A 22525-nucleotide genomic window follows, 5' to 3' on the forward strand; every position below is an offset into this window, starting at 1 on the left:
ATGCATATAGAGTTTGTAGGACAACTAACATGTATCTAAGAGCTACTATACATTTTCCCTCTGTGCATATACTACTAGGAGAAGCTTATGGTACAAACTCTGCCCATCATTGAGAATGCTATAAAGGAAGCATGTACTGCTCTTGTCCCCAAAACCATGATCATTGCTGACCTGGGATGCTCTTCGGGACCAAACACATTGCTCTTCATCTCCAATGTGTTAGACATCATATCTGGCCAATGTAATAAAACTATTGATAGATGTGATCCTATGGAACTTTAGATCTTCCTGAATGACCTACCTGGTAATGACTTCAACCAGCTCTTCAGTTCACTTGAAAACTTGAAGCATGGTACAAAAATGGAACAAATGGGGTACACACCACCTTTGTATTACATTTCTGGGTTGCCAAAATCATACTACAGCAGGTTGTTTCCTCGTCAAAGTGTACATCTCTTTCACTCCGCTTGTTGCCTTCATTGGCGCTCCCAGGTAGTTGTATCAAAGTTTATTGCAAGAAGTCATTTATGCATGCATACATTTGCCCATGGCAATTTCCTTGCAGTTCTTTATTTAGAGTTCAGAGTGATGTTCTGAAATGCCATGTACGACAGGTACCCGAGGAACTTCATGCAAGAAATGAAACTCCGTTAAACAAAGATAATATTTACATCACAAAGACCACACCGTCATTTGTGGTGAAGTGCTTCCAAGAGCAGTTCCATAAGGACTTCTCCCTCTTCCTCAAGCTGCGTCATGAAGAACTTGTGTATGGAGGGAAAATGGTTTTAACATTTGTTGGCAGGAAGGATGAGGATGTATACAGTGGAGATAGCGTCCAACTTTATGGATTACTTGCAAGATCACTGCAATCTCTTGTTGCAAACGCAAGTAAGAGAGGAACATATAAAGTTAGTTTTACCTTTTTTTCTGTCGTTTAAACTTTAGAAATCAGTTGGGATGTTAAATAAACAATGATACTGATCATAATCTATAGGGCCTTGTGGAGAAAAAATACTAGAAGCTTTCAATCTACCGCTATATGGGCCGTCAATTGCTGAAGTCAAGGAAATGGTCATGGAAGGCCACATGTTCAAATTGGATCACGTCAAATTACTTGAGCTAAACTGGGATCCTTATGATGATACTGAAGGCGATGTTGTCCATGACAGTGTCCGTAGTGGCATGAATGTTTCCAAGCTTGTTAGAGCATTGCTGGAGCCTTTGATTGCAAGTCATTTTGGAGAAACCATACTTGACCTACTGTTTGCAGATTATGCGCATCTCGTGTCCAAGCACCTTGAGCAAGAGAAGACAAAAACCGCCTTTATCATCATATCCTTGAAGAAACTGTACTAGATACTATACACGAGTGCCATTGAACAAATTTCTGATGATAATAAGATACCTAATGGGGCCTATATATGAAAGTGACAGTTGTTACATGGCTGCTTGTTGATTTCTGTATCGGATCATGTTCAACATTAGTGCTTCGTTTTCTTTTGATGAAACAACATTAGTGCTTCGTGATAATAGGAAAAAATTAAATCATGGTAGAAAAGCTGTAAAGTATGTCTCTTTTGTATTGTCTATTAGACCAGTTTGCCGTTTCCTGATATTCGTGACGACTCGTGAGACAAGTGCTTGGCAGCAGATCGACTACAGTCTACCTGCTACATGCATACATGCTGGACATTTATCCGTGGAGTTAACACTTGCAGCTGCACGTAAACGTAGAGTTGGCCCTATGGCCTTTCAGCACGACAAGGATGCTGGTCTATGTTTCTGATGATCGTATTAGAAATGTTTTGATTCAGTCCAGCTCGAACTCAGTTTGTCTGATCTTTCTTGAATGATTCAATAAGTCTTTTTTTTTGTTCTTTTAGTTACTGGTTTTTCTTTTGTTGAATTTTATTCCACCTGTGGTTAGGAACTACTAATTGGTCTACGACAATCTTGGATGGGCTCCTAACAAGCTATACCCTATACTTACTTTATGGCCATCTATACTAATTTGTTGGGGCCATGCAGTGTTGCATGCTACAACACTATAATCCAACTCAGGCCAATTTGTATATCATGGCACATCCACCTCTCAGCAAGTGCGTGGGAAAGAACCAAGTATTTTCCATCTACACGTGTTCGATTGTGCGGTACATGTGCCAATACTGCCACCTCAACGTACATCAATGGGATGCCACGAGAAGCTAGGGATACACTACCGGAGACTGTGTAGTTACCGAGTGCCCCGACAATTACCGAGTGTCAAAAGCCGGGGCACTCGAAAAACAGTACTTACCGAGTGCCAACACTCGGAAAATATAAACACCCGGTAGTCGACCGCTTTACCGAGTCAGCACACTCGGTAACTTCAGACACTCGTTAAAACTACAAGTTTACCGAAGGGGCGCACTTGGTAAAAACAGCCACTCGGTATTGAGGTGCCACGTCACCTAGGATAGCAACCGTGCGCCAAACGGCGTTACGGCATGACATGTTTACCGAGTGTTATGAGTATACACTCGGCAAACATCACGGTAACAACAGCTCCGCCCATCAAGCGCTCATAGCAAATAAAAAAGACCGAGTGTGTAGCACTATTTGCCGAGTGTTACTCACACTCGGTAAATACACAGTATCCCGTAGTGATATATGTTGTTTATGAGACCTCATCCATAATCAAATATTAAGAGCCTATAACTGGGGATCTTCATATGACTCGGTAGCGCTCCCTCTGCCCTAGTTATAAGACATTTTGGTTTTTTTAATAAATTATTTTTACAATATATTTAAACATAGTATATATTAAAATATATAACAAAAATTATATATCTAGAAAAATAATATCTTATAATTTAGAATAGAGGAGATAGAATCTAAAGGTTTGCTTTTGGGGCAGATAAAATACGAGGGATCATCTTAGAACTAAACATGTCCTATATAAATATGTAGATACTGGCTAGGGCGCTACTGGTGGTTTGATGGAGATATAAGACATCGATCTGGACACATGTACGATGGCGCAATGAACAGGTGACTTGCAGAAAGTGGCGGAACTAGGAATTTTTATTATGGGAGCCGGCTAAACATGATGACACCTTGTAAGTGTGATAAATATACACAATTGCATGTCTCAGCAGCTTTTTCAATGCTTATACATATGTAGTTAGTATTCATAACGAAAAATCACAATATTATGATTAGAAACATGTGAATTAATCGATGACTTGTTGTAATGTGCATTGAAATATTTATAGGGATAAGATTTGGTGTGAGGAGGCAAAGCGGTGATAAAATTTGTGCGGTATTTTCGTGGCACGGCTGTGGTGTTCTTCGTTTGCTGCTCCTTCTGGTAGATAGATATAGATTTGGTGTTTGTACTGTTGTTTTTGCTCCATCCCGTGGGTTTTGTTTCTTATTGTACCCGGCCTCCATTATTAAACAATAGGCGCATTTTGATCAGAAAAAATCGGAGAAGTAAAACAAAATAGATTTTTACCCTTGATTTGCCCTTATAATGTATCATCAATATAATCTTAGAAGCATTATGAATAGTATTGCTGAATCTGCATTTATTCATCTTTCTAATATAAGTCCTAAATTGCAATAATTTAACTAATTGTTGATCAACTTAATAAAATATGATTTTCTCTAATCAAAATATCATTTCTGGACAAAGAAAGTATTGCTGAATCTGCATTTATTCATCTTTCTAATATAATCGGCAGCACTTCAATCTGTAGCTCTGAAAAATAAACTGCTGAGATATCTGCATCTTCGGTGGTTCTACAGGGGTTATAAAATAGTAGTGCGGAAAGCTGCCTCCATCTTTTCATAATGCCATCATATATATGCATAAGAATGTTGTCATTTTCGTATATACTATAGACGAAGTTTAAACCTCACGTTTTGCGACAAAACATATCATAATACAAGCTATGGGTGCTACAAGTTCAAAAAAAAAAATCGGAACTTCACAGAACGTCTTTTTATGTTTTTTTTTTCTTTTGAAATTTCAGCCGGAGCACTGCTACGTCATACTTTCAGCGTATTTAGATTCCATAGTGCATTTGTTCCGGATACGTGGGGCACTCTCGCTTCACTGGGTGAAAATTCATTGCTGCCCATTATTAGCCAGGCAGCATTTAATTGCTTCTCTAGGTCGTGTTGCAGTCACGGCTCACTGCTGTAGGTCCATTAATTGACGAGCCCTTCGACCCGAAGGTCATGTTGAGTCGAAGTTGAAGTCGACGTTCGTTGACTGTGACGGCAAACCTTGGCCCTTGAGCTGAATGTGACGGTGAGGCGGAGTTGAAGTCGACGCGAAGCTCACGGTGAGCCTCTTGAGGCAGAGTTCATGATGAGGTGGAGTTGAAATCGACATTGATACACACGACGAGGCACAATCGAAGTCGCCGTCGATACTGATAGCAAACCCATCAACCCAAAAGCCATGGCAAGGTAGAGTTGAACTAGACGCTGATGCAGAAGGCGAGTCCCTCCAGCCAAATGTGATGGTGAGGTAGAGTTGGAGTCAATGTCAATGCTGTCGGTGAGCCCCTCTCTAGCTGAAGGTGATGGTGAGCCAGAGTTGAAATTGACACCAACATATATGGACGATGATTCTCTCGAGCTGAAGGCCACGACAAGGTAGAGTTGAAGCTGACACCGATGCAAATGGCAAGTGTATTCTTAGGGGAACGCCCTTCACGTGACACCTCACCGTCACTTTGGTCCGGGCAGAACCCCCGCCTCTGGCCCGCAACACAACCGAGCCCGGGAGCATCACCGGCAGGGACCCTCGTTGAGGGTTCCTACCTCGCGCCGCCTAACCAGCACCACCGACGAGGGGCGCCTTGATTCTCTGTTTCTACAGGACAGAGGACCGCCCACGAGGCCTCGGTAGGTACCCGAAGAACTTCATGCAAGAAATGGGACTCTGTTAAACAAAGATAATATTTACATCACAAAGACCACACCGTCATTTGTGGTGAAGTGCTTCCAGGAGCAGTTCCATAAGGATTTCTCCCTCTTCCTCAAGCTGCGTCATGAAGAACTTGTATATGGAGGGAAAATGGTTTTAACATTTGTTGGGAGGAAGGACGAGGATGTATATAATGGAGACATGAACCAACTTTATGGATTACTTGCAAGATCATTACAATCTCTTGTTGCAAAGGTAAGTAAGAGTGGAACGTATAAAGTTAGTTTTACATTTTTTTTGTGTGGTTTAAACTTTAGAAATCAGTTGGGATTTTAAATAAACAATGATGTTAATCATAATCTATAGGGCCTTGTGGACAAAGAAAGACTAGAACTTTTTATCTACCGCTGTATGGGCCATCAATTTCTGAAGTGAAGGAAATGGTCTTGGAAAGCCACATGTTCAAATTGGATTACATCAAATTACTTGAGCTAAGTTGGGATCCTTATGATGATACAGAAGGCAATGCTGTCCATGACAGCGTCCGTAGTGGTATCAATGTTTCTAAGTTTGTTAGAGCATTGCTGGAGCCTTTGATTGCAAGTCATTTTGGAGAAACCATACCTGACTTACTGTTTGCAGATTATGCATGTCTCATGTCCAAGCACCTTGAGCAAGAGAAGTCAAAATCTGCCTTTATCATAATGTCCTTGAAGAAACTGTAGTAGATATACATCAGTGCCAGTGAACAAATTTCTAATGATAATAATATAAGATATCTAATGGGACCTATATATGAAAGTGACAGTTGTTGCATGGCCCGCCTATTGATTTCTGTCTCGGATTGTGTTCAACTCCATTGCATGTGTGTATAAGGCCTATGTTATATAGTATATAACTTCGATCATAGGAACCAATTTCTAGTTGCATAGCTTCATAATAATTCTGCAAAGCTTCCGCATAATTTCCTTCCGATTGAGCCAACATCCATTATATATGGTAGTTCATTCTATTAAAAAAAATCTCCGTTCCAAACCATTCATGAGGTTTTCATCTCAATAATATAGCTTCTCCCTTCTTCTGTACACATAGTAAGCGAAAAATCTATGGAATAAAAATAGAATTAGTGCCATCTCATTATGGGCCAAAGGGGCTGAGTCTAATTATAGTAGAAAAGCTCTAAAGTGTGTTGTGTGTTGCATTGGTTATTATCACTTCTTATAATAGGATACTACTAGACAAATGGCCTTTACGGCTACGTCATAACCCCTCACAACCAGCAAATGTACTGGTTTGTAGGCATGCAGGGGTGACACCCATGTGTAATCTGGTTAAATAACTAGCAGGACTGAAATCCAACGTGTTAACACTCAAATGTGACACCTAAATTGATGGTTTGTTTCAGGCATTCAGTCAGTACGTAGTTCATTATAACCGAATAAGGACAATTCTTTGTTATTGTTAGTTCAGCTTTTGGACTGGTACACTGATCGATTAATTGGCGAAGGGAAGAGACAAAGGCCAGCTTGAGTTTCCTGATACTCAGTGACTCGTGAGACGACATTAGTGCTTGGCAGCAGACTACAGCGTACCTGCTACACATGCATACATGCTGCTGCACACATCCATGGAGCTAATAACAGTTTGCAGCTAGCTGCACGCAAGGATGCTGGTCTCAGACATGTTTTGTTAGCTTGCCTGATCTTTATAGAACGATTCAATATAAAAGTTTTTTTTTATTCTTTTAGTTGCTGATTCTTTTTGCTGGATTTCAGTCCACCCACAATTGGAACTACTATTTAGTTGGGCCTACAATAATTTTGGATTGGCTCCTAACGAGCCAATTTTCATTATTTTTGTTTGTAGTTTTCATGTAATTTGAAACACATGTTTGAAATTTTGGATCTTTTTTAAACCGTCTAACCCAATTCATCTTTATGGGCAAAGTACAAGAGAGTGAGACTATCATTACATGCACTTAATATATAGCCCAATTGCAATAGGTAGAAATCAAATACTGTCAGCATCACATGATAGCCGTGAGCACACTTCAGCAGGCTGTTGACAGATCCTTCATTGAGACTGAGTGGTTTGTTGGCTTCATCTCTAGGTTGGGATGTCTTTCCTTCTATATATTGATAGCTAGAATTGGAAGTCGAAAAGTTAGGATATGCAGTTTATTGGGATAGTTTTATATTGACAATAAACCTTCCTTCCCCTTCTATGTTCGGTCAGACTAGGAAGTTCGAAAGTAGATAGATGGAAGTTCTTGTTTGAATCATATCTCGGAGAGTACAGCTAGAGTAGGCATTGACAAAAACGTGATAGGTCAAGGAACCAATGAAAAAAATGGCCCCGGTCCTGAAAGTTGTAGCTGAGTGAAACTATCATTCCCCAATGGTGAAACGATAATAATGCTATAGTGCGGGCGTCCGTCCCCGTCCAGACGCCGAACGCTACGTGGACTCATGGTGTCTACCTATTTTACCCACCACACAAATAACCTTTTCGGTTTCATCTCGTCTCTCTCTCCTCCGTCTCTCCATTCAAATCAACAGGGAGAGGAAGGATGTCTAGGACAGAACACGCCCGACGCATGGCCGCCATGATCCATTCGCGCCCCCACTCGTCGCCTCGAGTTCGCGCAACTATGGAGACCGGCCGGTGCCTCCCTCCCTCTCACATTTGCTCGCCCTCGCTCCTTTCCCTCTCGGTCTGCTTGAGCGCGCAGGCACCGAGGGCCATGGCTACCCACCCAACTTCCACAGCGCTCTCGTGCCTCCGAGCGCCCTCCTCCGTGCAACCTCCGTCTAAACCGACCACCCACTACGTAAAAAATGATTTTTAGCAACGGTTTGATTTTTTTTGTAGGGGCGGCTGGTGATGGAGCCGCCCCTACAGTGGTGTGCTCGGGTGCCCAGACACTAGCCGCCCCTACAAATGGAACAGCAGGGGCGGCTGGTGTTTCGAGCCGCCCCTACAAATGGGGTCTGATTTGTAGGGGCGGCTCAATCACCAGCTGCCCCTGAAAATGCTATTTGTAGGGGCGGCTGGTGATTGAACCGCCCCTACAAATGGCCCCGTATTTATAGCTCTGATTTGTAGGGGCGGCTCAATCACCAGCCGCCCCTACAAATATCCCCCATATAAAACAGATGCAGCACCTTCTTCCTCCTTGGGTCACTCACTCCAACCCGTGAAAGAAAGGTGGGGAGGCCTTGGGCACCTCCCAAAAATTGCTCTACTAAGGGGGGAAGGTTTTGGTCTCAAATCCTTTGGTGGAGAGGTTGTAGAAGGTAAGAAAATGCTATTCCATACTTTTTTTGAAGTTTTAATGGTTGGTTAGTGAGTAATTAGAGTTTTGTTTTTCTCTCTCTTCTATAGTGCTTGAGCTATTTATGAAGCAAATTAGACCCAACTTTTAAATGTACTAGGGTAAATTAGGGAGGGGAACAAGATCATACCCTTATTTGGTCCATGTTTCTTGATTTTAGTGAACAATTAGTTAGTTTTATGGATGTTTCATATGCATGTGGATCTAGATCTAGGGTTTGGTTTTTTTATTAATTTCGTTTTTATAAATTTATGTTTGATGAAATTGGACTAGGGTTTGTACGAAAGATATTAGGTAAAGTATAATTGTTGCTAATTGTTGTCTTTGAAATTATTTATTGTAATCAATAAATATGTATTTTAATTATTTATGGATAAATGGGCCGTTAATTAATTTTCTTTTACCATGGTGTGTTTGTATGCTTCATGTAATTATATTAGATTTATATTCATATATATCTGAAGTATATACAATTATTCTCAAGTAATTATTAATTTGTTTTATTTTTATATATATCTGAATAAGTAGTCCTTTAATATTTGTTTTGTTGTTGTTGTAAAAGATGGAGTACAGGAACTCTTGGATGTATGGTTCGTTAAGGTTCAAGGCAGGTTTTCGTGAAGAGGTGGATAAATTTATTGAAGCCGCAAAGAAGCATGCAACGACATTGAAAGAGAATAAGGATACAATTATTTGCCCATGTAAAGATTGCAAGAACCGTATGGCATGGACATATATGACTATCATCAGATCACATTTGATTATGCGAGGATTTGTTGAGGACTACATAGTGTGGATTCATCATGGTGAAACGGTTATTGTTAACGACGAGGATGAGGAGGAATATGACGACGAAACCATAGAATCCCTGTCCCAATATTCAGCAGAGCTTGATGCACGAATGGATTTCGAGTTTGGCAATAAACAAGGTGGTGATGCTGGTGGTTGGGATGGTAACGACGAAGGTGGTGCCAATAATGATGGTGGAGCACGTGTCGGGGATGAAGATGATTTGGAGGACATGATTCGAACCCTTGGACCAGAGATTTTACTAAATAGTCCGAAAGGTCTAGAAAATTTGGAAAGGGTGACAAAAGCATCGAAGGAGACTGTGTATGGTGTTGAAAATGGTTGTCCGACACATTGGACATTGCTATGTTTTAAACTTGAGCTGCTCATCCTGAAGGCTAAGTACGGCTAGTCAGACTATAGTTTCAATGATCTATTGCATCTCCTGTCATGGGTGCTGCCACAACCAAACTCAGTTCCCACCAACACATACTAAGCGAAGAAGGTCATAAGTCCATTGACAATGGGGGTTGAAAAAATTCATGCATGCCCCAACCACTGTATACTTTTTCATGGCGAAATGTTCAAGTCACTGGATAAATGTCCCCAGTGTGGGGCCAGCCGGTACAAGAACAATGACCTTTACTATGGGGATGAACCCTTCACGGGGAAAAAGAGGAATAAGAAGGGTACCAAAAAGGTGGTACAAGAATCTCAGCCCCCAGAGGACACTCCATTAGGCAACGATGCAAAGCAGAGAAGAATTCCTACCCTGGTAATGTGGTACCTGCCAGTGACCGACCGCTTGAGACGTATCTTCCTAAACCCTAAAGAAGCCGCACTCATGACATGGTGGGATGATGAGCACAAGGTGGATGATGATAAGATTGCACACCCGGCTGATTGTAGTCAGTGGCAATGGTTTGATGAGAAGCACAAGGAATTCAGCGATGACCCAAGGAATGTACGGTTTGGCTTGAGCACCGATGGAATGAATCCCTTCAATGAGAGGATGAGCGACCACAGCACACAGCCAGTGATCTTGACCATGTACAACATCCCAACATGGCTATGTCAAAAGAGAAAGTACCTTCTCCTCACTATTCTTATTTCTAGCCCTAAACAATCAGGCATTGATATAGACGTGTTCCTCGAGCCCTTGATGCAAGAAATGGAGAGGCTATGGAGGCAAGTGGAGCAGATGTATGATGCGTTCTGAAAGGAGGACTTTATTTGTAGAGCAATAATATTTGTTACTACCAATGATTACCCCGCGCTATTTGCTTTGTCTGGACAGATCAAAGGGAAGACAGGATGCTTGGTTTGCTTGGATGGTACTACATGGGTGTACCTGGATGCATCAAGAAGATAGTTTACCTAAGGAACCGACGCTTCTTAAAGATAAGTCACAAGTACCGCAGTAAATTATTCTTTAGATTTTATGACAACGCTCCGGAGATTGAACCCCCTCCGGATAGACGTCATAACGGAGAACACGTGTACAGAATGGTGAAAAACATATGCGTCGTCTATGGAAAGAAGAATCCGGATGGGACGAACAGAGATAGAAGCACACCTCCTGTCGAAGTCGCCTTTCAAGAAACAATCGATCTTTTTTCAGTATCTGCCTTATTGGCCAAACTTGGAGGTCCCCCATGCCATTGATGCTATGCACATGCAGAAGAATGTCTTTGAGAGTCTCATTGCTACCTTCATGGACACAGGCAAGTCAAAGGATGGTCTGAAAGCACGGAAAGACATGGTGCAGCTAAACGTGATGCCACAGCTTCACCTGGTACCTGAGGCTAATGGAAAATACACTCTGCCCGTGGCGTGCTTCAACCTAACACTAGACGAGAAGAGAGCTATATGCACTTTCCTGAGAGGGATCAAAGTCCCGACTGGGTTTTCAGCAAATGTGAAGAAGCTAGTGTCGATGAAGGACTTGTCAATAACACACTGCAAGGCTCATGATTGCCATGTGATGCTGACAGTATTTCTACCTATTGCAATCAGGGCTATAAAGCCAGAGTTCTTGAAAATGGCCATCACCCGCATGTGCTACTTCTTTTTGAAGATCTCACAGAAGACGATTGGCAAGGAAGAGCTGAGTGACCTACATGAATTTGTGGTGGAGACACAAAACCAACTGGAGATGTGTTTACCTCCTGCTTTTTTTGATATAATGCCACATCTCATGATTCACATGGTTCATTAAATACAGGCGCTTGGCCCTTGCTACTTGCATGAAATGTGGTCCTACGAGCGGTTCATGTCGGTTCTAAGTTGATACGTGCATAATCGAGCATACCCAGAGGGCTCCATGATAGAGGGTTACAGTACTAAAGAAGTCGTCGAGTGCTGTCGAGAGTACCTAAAAGTACAGAAAAGGATTGGTAAACCCAATTCTCATCACAAGGGTAGGCTGGCTGGGAAGGGCACCAGTGGTAGAAAAGTGTTCATCGACCATGATTACAAAGAGGTGAGTCGGACGCATTATAGTGTCTTGCAGAGTACACAACTGATGCAACCATATATTGACGAACACTTGGCTATCATTATGGCAGAGAGAAATGGTCGTTTGGATGATTGGGTCATGAAACAACACAAGCAACGACTAACTACATGGTTGAAGGACCAAAACATACCGCCTGGAGAAACCATAGACTCTATTGCCATCAGTAGGTTGGCGGAGGGGCCATCGAGACAAGTGACATCTTGGAATGCTTATGACATCAATGGGTATACGTACTATACCTACGCAAAGGATAGTAAATATGTGAACCAAAACAGCGGCGTTTGAATAGAGGCTCTCGATGGATTAGGGAGAAAGATCCAATACTTTGGCATCATTGAAGAGATATGGGAACTTGACTATGGAAGGAATATAACGGTAGCCCTGTTTCGATGCCACTGGATCAAACAACATCAACTAAACGAGATCGGATTAAGAGTCATGGACCTCGAGAGTCTAGGCTACCAAGATGACCCTTGGGTGCTCGCTTCACGTGTCGCACAAGTTTTCTATATGTCTGACCCACAAAGTAACCTCCCCTGAAGAAGAAGACAAAGCACGTGGTTGCCTCTGAGAAACAACACATTATTGGAGTTGATGGCGTGGACGATGTTGAAGCTTACAATAACTACGATGAGATGCCGCTATTCACAGACTTTCTTAAGAAGATCAGTGTTGTGGAAAAGAATCTCCCCAAAGACATATTGACATGGGAACGAAAAGGTGTCAAGGGGAAAGTCGTTACAACGGGCTAGCTAGTTGTTTAACGTGGAGTGTTTATGTAAATGTGTGTTTATAAGACTTCATTTATGGATGCGTGTGAGACTATATATTTATGTATGTGTGTAAGACTATATATTTTTGTATGTGTGTGAGACTACATTTATGCATGTGTGTGAGACTACCCTTTGCAACATCCAGATGACTCTATTTGAATATCCACTCTATTACTACTAAAACTTTATGAAATCACTTAACACTTTATGAAATAAAGAAATGACCAAAATAACAGTAGGAGATCTTGATGAGTTATACAACTCTTATATTCATCACCTTTACAGCTGAAATCATTTAGTGTTTGAAAATCAGCTGAAATCATTTAGTTCGAACGAGATTTTCAACCACTAAATGATTTTAGCTGAAAAAGTGATGAATACCAAAGTTGTATAACTCATCAAGATCTACAACTTTTATTTTGATCATTTCTTTATTTGACAAAGTGATAGTAAACATTGTTCACAAATCAACATGTTTCTCGTATAGTTCATGAAACTATGAGTCATATATGAATTTATAAACAATGTTTCCTAATACTTTGTCACATAAAGAAGTGACCAAAATAAAAGTTGTAGACAGTGAGGAGTTCAACAACTTTTATGTTCACGACTTTTATTGTTGAAATCATTTAAGGTTTCAAAATCTTGTTTGAAGTTGCCATTTAGTGAAATTCTAAATTTCAACTGTTCAAATTTGGTCAAATGAAAATATGATCAAAATAAAAGTTGTACATATTGATGAGTTCTACAACTTTGGTATTCATGAGTTTTTCATCTGAAATCATTTACTCTTTCAAAATATTGTTTCAAGTTGAAATTGTTTGAATTTCAAAATTTGAGTCGTTCAAACAAAGTCACATGACAAGATGACCAAAATAAAAATTGTACATGTCGATGAGTTATACAACTTTTATGTTTACAACATTTTAATTTTATTTCATTTAATGTCATAAAATTGTAGTCGAAGTTTTAAAATTCAAATTTTTAATTTTTGTTTTTTTGTTTTCTATATTGTTTTGACTATAATTATTTATATATATATTTATTCATATATAGAATAATATAAAATATTATATTTGTGCATATACACAATTTTTTTATATTACTTTGTATTTTTATGATATAAAAAATATAGAATTTATAATTTAAAAAATAGAAACTATTTGTAGGGGCGGTTGGATCAGGAACCGCCCCTACAAATGCATTTGTAGGGGCGGCTGGACCAGAAACCGCCCCTACAAATAGTCCCAAGTACAAATAAGAGGGCGCACGGGAGTCAGACTATCTAGGCGCTGTTTTCTTCCTCCGACGCCGTCAGGCTGCCCCGCGCGCCTAGGGTTTCCGCCGCCGGCCACGCCTCCGGTCCCACGCCCACGCCCGCCCATACCCGGCCCCCGGCGTCCCGCACCCGGCCCCCGGCGCCCGCCCCCACGCGCCTAGGGTATCCGCCGCCGGCCATGCCGCCGGTCCCGCGCCCGCACCTGGTCCCCGGCGCCCGGCCCCCGGCGTCCTGCCCCCGCACGCCGACGACGCACGCTCCCGGCGCCCCGCGCCCGGCCCCCGGCCCCCACGCACCAACGACACATGTATGTTCCTCCTCTCCCTTTCTCTGTTGTGCTGCGTCTGCTTGCTGTCATTTACTTAGCAGTTAAGTTGATTTCCTTTTGAGCTCTTATCTGGATTGGATTAGTGCTTGAGAATAATATAAGTACTACTGGTAGTCTAAGTACTTATTTATTAGTCATCAGCTGTTGGCAGTAGCTCAGTTCAGGTCCTGTCCTGTATGTATGTATGAGTGTACGCCATGTATGTTAGGACCCCTCCCAGGTCTAGGTGCTGGAAGGAAGGCAACACCAGCTCAGTGTTGCCCTAACTTAAAATTCCCATGTTGTTTAGCCATTCTCCGGTTTCCAGTAGGAAATTAAGCAATCAGTGGTAGCATTAGTACTAGCTGAACCCAGGATCTGGCAAAGATCTTGAAACCTTGCTGTAACATAATCATGTGTCACTTGCGATGATGTAGTACTAAACTGGAGGGCTTGGAGATCCAGTTGGCAGCAGGTTGGTTGGGTGTCCATCCCCATCTTGAACAGAGGCTGAAGAATCCTGCTAGGATTCCCATCCTCTGATCCTAGCTTGTCCCCCTTGTCTGTGTTTTGAACATAGTAAGGCTTCGATTTTGGCGATCAGGGTGAAGTGGGGGCGGATGGTTAGTAGTTTTGCGGGCAATTGAGTTCACTGTATGCAATTTGAGCTGTCACTGTTTTTTTGTGGTTTTTTTAGTGCGAAGTTGTATTTGAGAACACTTTCAGAGCGCAGAATTTGCTCAGCTGCTGAGATTTGTAGACGTCCTAGCTGTTGGATAAAATATGACAATGGTTTTATGATTGATAAAAGTTTTCTATTTTGAAGGCTATTATCAGTAGACAGCTAGTTACCGTAACCGTAACACATCAGGTCATCTTGCGGCATAGTTCTTTCTTTTTTACATACTTGCTAAAATCTGGATTAGATTTTTGGAAGGCATCGTGGCGAGCTGTTCCAGAGTGTTGTTTTAAGAAGACTGATTAGATTATTATTAAATTAATGGGCTAATAACATACAGCATAAGTGTTTTGAACAATGAAATGCTTAAAGGTGAAACTCATGACTACAACATATGTGATACAGAATTAGATGATGTGTTTTGTGAAAGATTTAAAGTACTTCTGGATAGGACAATTTAACACATAATTTTTACTTGTTTTACTCATTAAAATCTTTTGTCAAAAAAAAACTTTCTGTATCATGTGATTGTGTCCATGGAATTGTGTTATAATGAGCCTCAATGCTGGGCATATAAGTCCAGAACTGATTTTATTTCCTCATCTCTATCTCTTTTGCATATGTATCTTTTTTCCAATAATTAGGACACTGAATTATGCAAATTGGTTTGCTTGTACAACTGGGCATGCTTGTACAATTGGATGCCCCAATTTGGATCCACCACTGCCCCACTCTGCTTGCTGCTTGCTGCTCAAAATTGAAATAGGCTTCCAATTGTAGAAGCTGTTAATGCTTATCTTGGACATGATGATGGCTATTTTGATTTTTACACGCTGAGCAAAGTGCCTAGAGTAATGGGAACTATACATGATGTTCATGCCCATTTTGATTCACACTGAGCAAAGTGCCTTAGGTCAATGATGTTAGATTTTTAGGCGCAGGAGGAGCACCCTTAGGTGCGGCAGCCGCACCTTACTTACGATTGTTGTCTACAATTTTTGCTAGCTAATAATCAGTACACCCCCTCAGTGCATCCTCCCTGTCTAATTAGCACTATTTCCTAATGGTATCTGTGGACTGATTAGTAGCTTTGATGAGAACTTGGGTTATTAATTGAGACCTAAGGCACTTTGCAATGATGTTTCTATACATTCTTAATAGTATTATTTCCCATCTGTGAACTGTTGGTACTCGTTTCCTGCCATTTGCAACAGCTCATTAGCTCATTAATCCTAGTTGTTCTGGTCCCAGATACATATAGAGCTGTCCATTTTTGGGAGATATGATTTTTTTATGTCACTGTCAGGTTTTCACCGTGTGCTATATAGTTCTGCAATTTTTTGTATTTCTACCATGTTAATATCAAAACTAGCTCCTCTGATGCTCTTCTTTGATTGTATGCTTGCAGCCTTGCACTTGTTTGTTTAATCCTTGTATTTATATTATTCTTCTTACATTGTCATTTGTCAGTATTATGATGATCCTCAAGTTTTAATAAAAATTAAAAATACACTATTGTGGCTGGTGGCTACTAATCTTCTCTGTACTCCTCTTCTACTACTACTCTCCTCTACTCCACTCTACTCCTCTCCTCTCCTAAGCAGCTGTTGCTTTTTTTGCTACTTCTACTACTACTGTCTACTACTTCTGATTGTCCGATCTGCTTATCAGGTTCGGAAGATATTAAACATATGATGTTTTTACATTGTCATGTTGCTTTTTCTGGGAAGCAACACCCGCTTTTTTTTGCCAAATCTCACCTCTCCTCTATTTGTTGCCACCTTTCCTATCCTCTATGTTTTGGAAGCAGCACCTGCTTTTTTTGCCAAATCTCCCCTCTCCTCTCCTCTCCTTTGTTTTACCGATGATGAAATCGTCCAAGTCCATACATTATATGGAATATGAGCTGATGATCAAGAACTTGTGAGGAACTTGGCATCATTAGCAGCCGCCCCTACATTACCTTCTCCTCTCTTCTCTGTTATGATGCCTTGATGCTCCAAGTTCAAGATCAGATGATGATTGACATGTTTCTGAGGCCTCTACCACTGCTACTTCTCATTTTTTATATATTGTTGTTTTATAGGACTACTTTGGTTTATAGACCTTTTTGATTTCTTATACCTTCTCATGTACCTAAAGCACACTTTCTTGCATCTATTAGAACAAAGCGTGAAATAATGTCGCGGACACCAGACAGTGCAGCCCGATGCCCCAAGCATGATGAGCAGCCAACCCTTGAGGAGCAAGCACTATAGGACTAGCTTACTCAGGAACAGTTCAATAAGGAGGTAGAAAAGGATCTAGAAGTGATGCTTACTCAGGAGCAGTGTGATGAGGAGGAAGGCCCCGAAGGAGAGGCTATTGAAGGCGAAGAAGAAGAGGATGATGATGATGATGACTCAGAAGAGGGATATGTAAGTCCCGAGGATCCTTTCCCACATAAAGCCAGAAGGAGGCCAACGGAGGAAGATTTGGACAAGGACTTTGACCTGAACGAGGACGTAGGGAAAAAGCCTTAGCTTGTAAATTTTGCTAAAGCTTTGGTTGTGTTACCTCTGCTAACACTTTGACCTGTCGTATATACAGGTCCCTCCTAAAACTCGGAAAAGACAACATCGACATCCGTGTCATCTCGCTGGACAAGACATAGTAGAGGAAAGGAGAGCAGAGGCAATAGCCACAAAGACGGATCACGATGCCTCTGCTCCACAACCTGAAGACACAACCACGACTACTAGGCCTAAGAGGAAATGAGGGGATAGAAAAGGAAATCTATATTCAGATAAGGCATGCTATGTGATAACGGAGGTCAGGCCAGCAGGGGAGGTCCTTGAGCCAAAGGAATTAAGAGGACGATTCCGTAATGTGATCGGGGCCCTAGTAAGAGATAAATTGAACCCAGCAATCCCTAACTGGAAAGAGGTACCAGAAAACAAAAAGAATGAACTATGGGATAGGCACCTGAGGGTCAATTTTAGATTTTCGGAGGGTAAGCACGAATTGGTAAAAAAATGCTGTCAGGATGATGGGACAGGTATTCCGACGTTGGAGGTCGGAGCTCAACACGAAGTATATCCAAAAGGGGTTAACTCCCTTCAACGAGTTCGGTAAAATAAGTCCTAGTCAATGGGAGGAGCTCATGGCTCAGAAGACTTCACCGGAGGCATTGGAGCTCAGTGCCCGTAACACCGAGCTGGCGAAGAGGAACAAACACCACCATCATCTAGGCCCCGGTGGCTACTATGCCAAGGAAGAGCAGTATAGGAAGATGGACGAAGAGGCCGCAGCTGCTGGGAATATCGATGTGATGAATCTGAAGGTACGCTCAAGGAACTGGATATATGCGAGGAGTATAGAATCATCCGGTAGTAATCTTAAGTTTGATAAGCCGGAGACCCAAGAGGCGGTATCAAGGATACTGAAATATGCTAAAGACAAGGAGAAGGGCTCCTTCAATCCTTCCAGAGAGAGGGACGAGCTTGGCCTTGGCTTAGGAAACAAGGAGCACATAGGCCGCACCAGGGGGCTAGGGAAAAGGATAACCTGGAAGCAAGGATTCAAAGAGGACAGGCACATGTATAAGAAACATGGCCGAGACCGGGAGACTAGTCTTGAGCTCCAAGTGAAGGCTCTAGTTGCGAAGGCGCTGGAGGAGCAAGGATTGTCTACGAAACCACGGATATTAGTGACGCTGCCGGGAGAACTAGCATTAGTTGGCAGCCCTCCGAAAGTTCCTAGCAGCCAAGGTTCCACTGCAGCCACAACCCTCGTCGATCACATACGGGAACCAACTAGTTGCACCTTGGTGTTTCTAAGCGGCCGACAAAACACTGTGATGGAGGTGGCAACGGGTGTGGCACATCCTCCCGGTGGCTTACACCACAATAATAAGATACCGTCGGACTACACTAGGGTCGAGGTGCATACCGTGAAGCCCGAGTTCATGCAGTGGAGGATAGACTACGCAACTCCCGAGGGGCTGGTGTTACTCGAAGACGTTATTGGGCAGTTCATCCTCTGGCACAAACGGGATATTATATTGACTGCTTCTTCACCGCCTCCCCCTCTCCCAAATTTGGAGCGAGTTGTTGAGGTTGGGGAGATATTTTCACCATCTTGTGACCACCACGTACCGAGATGCCACATTCTTCCCCACCTCCTAGCGAGCATGTGCCTGATGAGATGCCACAACCTTCTCCAGCTCGTACCAAGCAAGTGCATGATGAGATGCCACATTCTTCTCAACAAGCACAGCCAATACATGAACAACGAGTGCCTCCTGAAGAAGGTGATGCACAAGAAGACGAGGATGTGCCTGAATGGGAACTTCGAAAGAAGATTCCAATCAACATATGGCCAGTTTATGTTCCGGTGAAAGACGTCTCGTCGGTGTCCAAGTGGTATTCACATGACCAGTTCAAGCCTAAGAACCAAGTTAAACAATTCCCATCACAGGGTTCTAAGGAGGCCGTAACTAGCAAACTCCACCAAATTGCAAAGCAGTATCCAAATGTTGATGACATCAAATGGTCAAAGGATTGCCCGAAAACATATGAAAGATGCAAGCCCTTCATACCAAACTGGGACATCCAGCGCCTACCACTTGGAATGAGAAGGTTCCATGATTGGTACTTGCGTGTTCTCCCAACGAGCATAGATCTCGTACAAGCATGCTTCCCCACCGGCACATTTGGAAGCCCAGCCGAGAAAATTGTCTTTGACTTCAATGACATGCACACATGCTTTCACCTAGGAGAAATGGAGATGAATCTAATTCGCACGTGGTGCTTGTAAGTCCTTATCCTCCCGATATGATAAGAATGTAATCTTTGAATTTTGTTGTAACTAACCAACGCCGTGATTTGTAGAATGCAAGTGCACATTGTCAAACAAATGCCAAGTCTGAAAGCCGGGTATGTAGACCCTCAAGCTATAGCCCAACCAAATTTTAATTACCCTAAACAGTGGACACTGGATGCCAAAGAGCTAGCTGCTGCAAAGACTCTTCGGGAGAAAGAGCGCATCCGTACGGCGAAACTAAAGGAAGAGTCCCTTAAGGTTGTGGCATACATTGCTCTGGCTTTCAAAAATCTACAACAACACTCTACTATATGGCTACCATACAACTTCGAGTAAGTTCAAGTATATACTTAAAGCTTTGTTCGATATATTTTATTCGATGCAAAAGAGCTTATCTAGTTCTATGATTAAATCCATGCAGCAACCACTGGATTTGTATAGCCGTCGATGTCGGGAGGAGCATGGCATGGGTCTTTGATTCAATAGATAAGGACCCGGCGACATACAAAGACTTCATATCGATTCTCAAGACGTATACATATCGACAATCGTCATTAGCTTATATGTTTGTATAGATACTTGTAACGTTCACTTATGGATACTAACAAGTTGTATTTACTAAAATAATTCGAACAACGCATTTAGGTTCTATGTCACTCATCATCACGGAAGGCATGATCCAGCGAGGAAGGAAAAGCTAGCTATAAAAACACTATGTACGGTAAGTGTAACTTACTTCTTCAGTACTCCGTTACATGGCTATCAAAAGCATTACCTAACATTTTCATATGCAAAACACACAGTGCCCCAAGCAGAAGCCTGAGAGTATACATTGTGGATACTATATATGTTCTATGATGAGTAACACCAGTGCCTATAGGAGACACCCCTCAAGGGTAAGTTTGAACATCTTCATCAGTAGTATAAAAACTTCGTACATGGTATGAAATACTAAACCAAAACTTGTTCTCTTGTAGTGGAGAGAAGAGAAAGGAATAAAAAAAGACCCATACAAGGATGACCAACTCTTAGAGCTCGTCGGTGACCTTTGCAACTTCATATTGGACCAGATTGTACACGTCAAAGGCGCCTACCATGACTGAGAGTCTGACTTAGGTAGAAATCCTCAGTACCAACACCTTTGTGAGACTGAAAGGCTAGCTCTAGGACGTTGATAACAATGTGTATGGAATTTATATATTAAATGATGGATTGTATATATCCTTACGAATTGGACTTGTAATTGTAGTTTATATAATACTATTGTGCTTGTAGTCGCGTTCGGAACTTTGGTCGCGGGGCATTCGGCAACGCGAACGCGGTTCGGAACGTTGGTCGCGGGGCGTTCGGCAACGCGAATGTGGTTCGGAACGTTGGTCGCGGGGCGTTCAGCAACGCGAACGTTGGATGGAATACGTGGAAATAAACAATTCTGGTCGAATTTGAATTGTAAATTTGATTTTTTTGCAGAAAAACGTACTGTAGGGGCGGTTCTAGATTGAACCGCCCCTACAAACAAGTATTATAGAGGCGGCTGGCACTACAGCCGCCCCTACAAATCGATTTGTAGGGGCGGTTGGTGATTGAGCCGCCCCTACAAATTGATTTGTAGGGGCGGTTCGTAATACCAGCCGCCCCTACAAATCAATTTGTTGGAGCGGCTCAATCACCAACCGCCCCTACAAATCGATTTGTAGGGGCGGCCTAGGAACCGCCCCTACAAATGCATGATTTGTAGAGACGGTTCGGTAGGGGCGGCTGGCCAAACCGCCCCTACAAAAGGGTTACCAGCCACCCCTAAAAATGCTTTTTGTAGTAGTGACCCCATCGGCTTCCTCACCCCCCGCTCCCACGCCTCTTCGCCAGCCTCAACCGTCCCACTGAGCTTCGCGCGTGCTGCCGCCGAGCTCCACGCCACCGGCATCTACACGGCGTCGCTGAGCTCTGTGGGCGCTGCCGCCGATGAGCCGCATGTTGCTAGCGAGCTTTGCGCCGTCGAGATTTGCGTCGCCGATGAGCTCCACACTAGCAACCTCTGTGGCATCAAGCTTCATGCCGGCATCGAGCTCTGCATCGACGAGCCACGATTCGCCCAAGCAGCAAAAAGATGTTGCGCTGAAAAGCGCATGTTGCAGGCGTATGCTTCAAGTGTTTCAGGTATTTTCATATGCATGTTGCAAGTGTTTTATGTGGATGTTGCAAAAGTAGATCGGGATGTTGCATATAATGCAATGGCTATATACATATGTTGCAAGCATTTGTTCCAAATGTTTCAGTTGCTTTTAGACGTATGTCGCACGTGTTTTATCTGGGTGTTGCGTATGTCTCACACTTATGTTGCAAGTTTTTCATTCGGATGTTGCATATATTTCACATATATGTTGTAAGTTTTTCATCTAGATGTTGCATATCTTTTGCAATGGCTACGCATGTATTTTCCTCGTGTTTCAGATGTAAGTTACAAGTGTCTCAACTGCTTCGGATATATATTGCGATTGTTTCATCTAGGTGTTGCAAAAGTAGATTAGGTGTTAAGAAAAAATAAAGAAAAGGAAAAGAAGAAACATAAAAGAAATAAAATTATAGAAAATAAAAGATTAAAAATCACATAAAAATAAAAAAACAAAAACAAATTGAAGCAGAAAAAATAAATAAGAAAAAAGGAAGGAAAAGAAAAGAAAAAATGAAAAAGATTCAACAGAGATGTGGAGAGAAGAGACACGTTTTTAACCTTCCCCAGCGATCTATTGTTATTGGGCCGGAATAAATAATAAAAGCTGACTAAAAAAATGGAACGGAGCCGTTCCGAGCGCTTTTCGGCGGACGATTTCCGTCCGGTTGTTTGGACCGAAAGAATTATGTCCTTTTCTCTCTCAACTTGTCAGTAGATGCAAATACAATCCACCTATATAAATTGAGTTAACATTTAGTTAAAATCACATAAGAGATTAAAAGTATATTGCACGTTACATTTAATATGGGTCGTAACATCTCTAAATACGATTGCTGCAACAAAAACGGGCTAACAAAAAGGCCACGTCGCCCGCAAACAGCTAGCCGTCGAACGATGAAGCAGGCAAGCAACATGAAACGTCCGATCTGGAGCGGTTCGGGTCTCT

At 42.2% G+C, this 22525-nt stretch overlaps 1 pseudogene; it reads left to right on the forward strand.

Annotated features, from left to right (window-relative positions):
* Positions 1 to 278: 278 nt before the first annotated feature.
* On the forward strand, positions 279 to 5705 carry LOC136544794 (benzoate O-methyltransferase-like; annotated as a pseudogene).
* Positions 5706 to 22525: the final 16820 nt, after the last annotated feature.

This window comes from Miscanthus floridulus, chromosome 3, assembly GCF_019320115.1.
Source record: "Miscanthus floridulus cultivar M001 chromosome 3, ASM1932011v1, whole genome shotgun sequence".
In the NCBI taxonomy this organism is placed as follows: Eukaryota; Viridiplantae; Streptophyta; class Magnoliopsida; order Poales; family Poaceae; genus Miscanthus; species Miscanthus floridulus.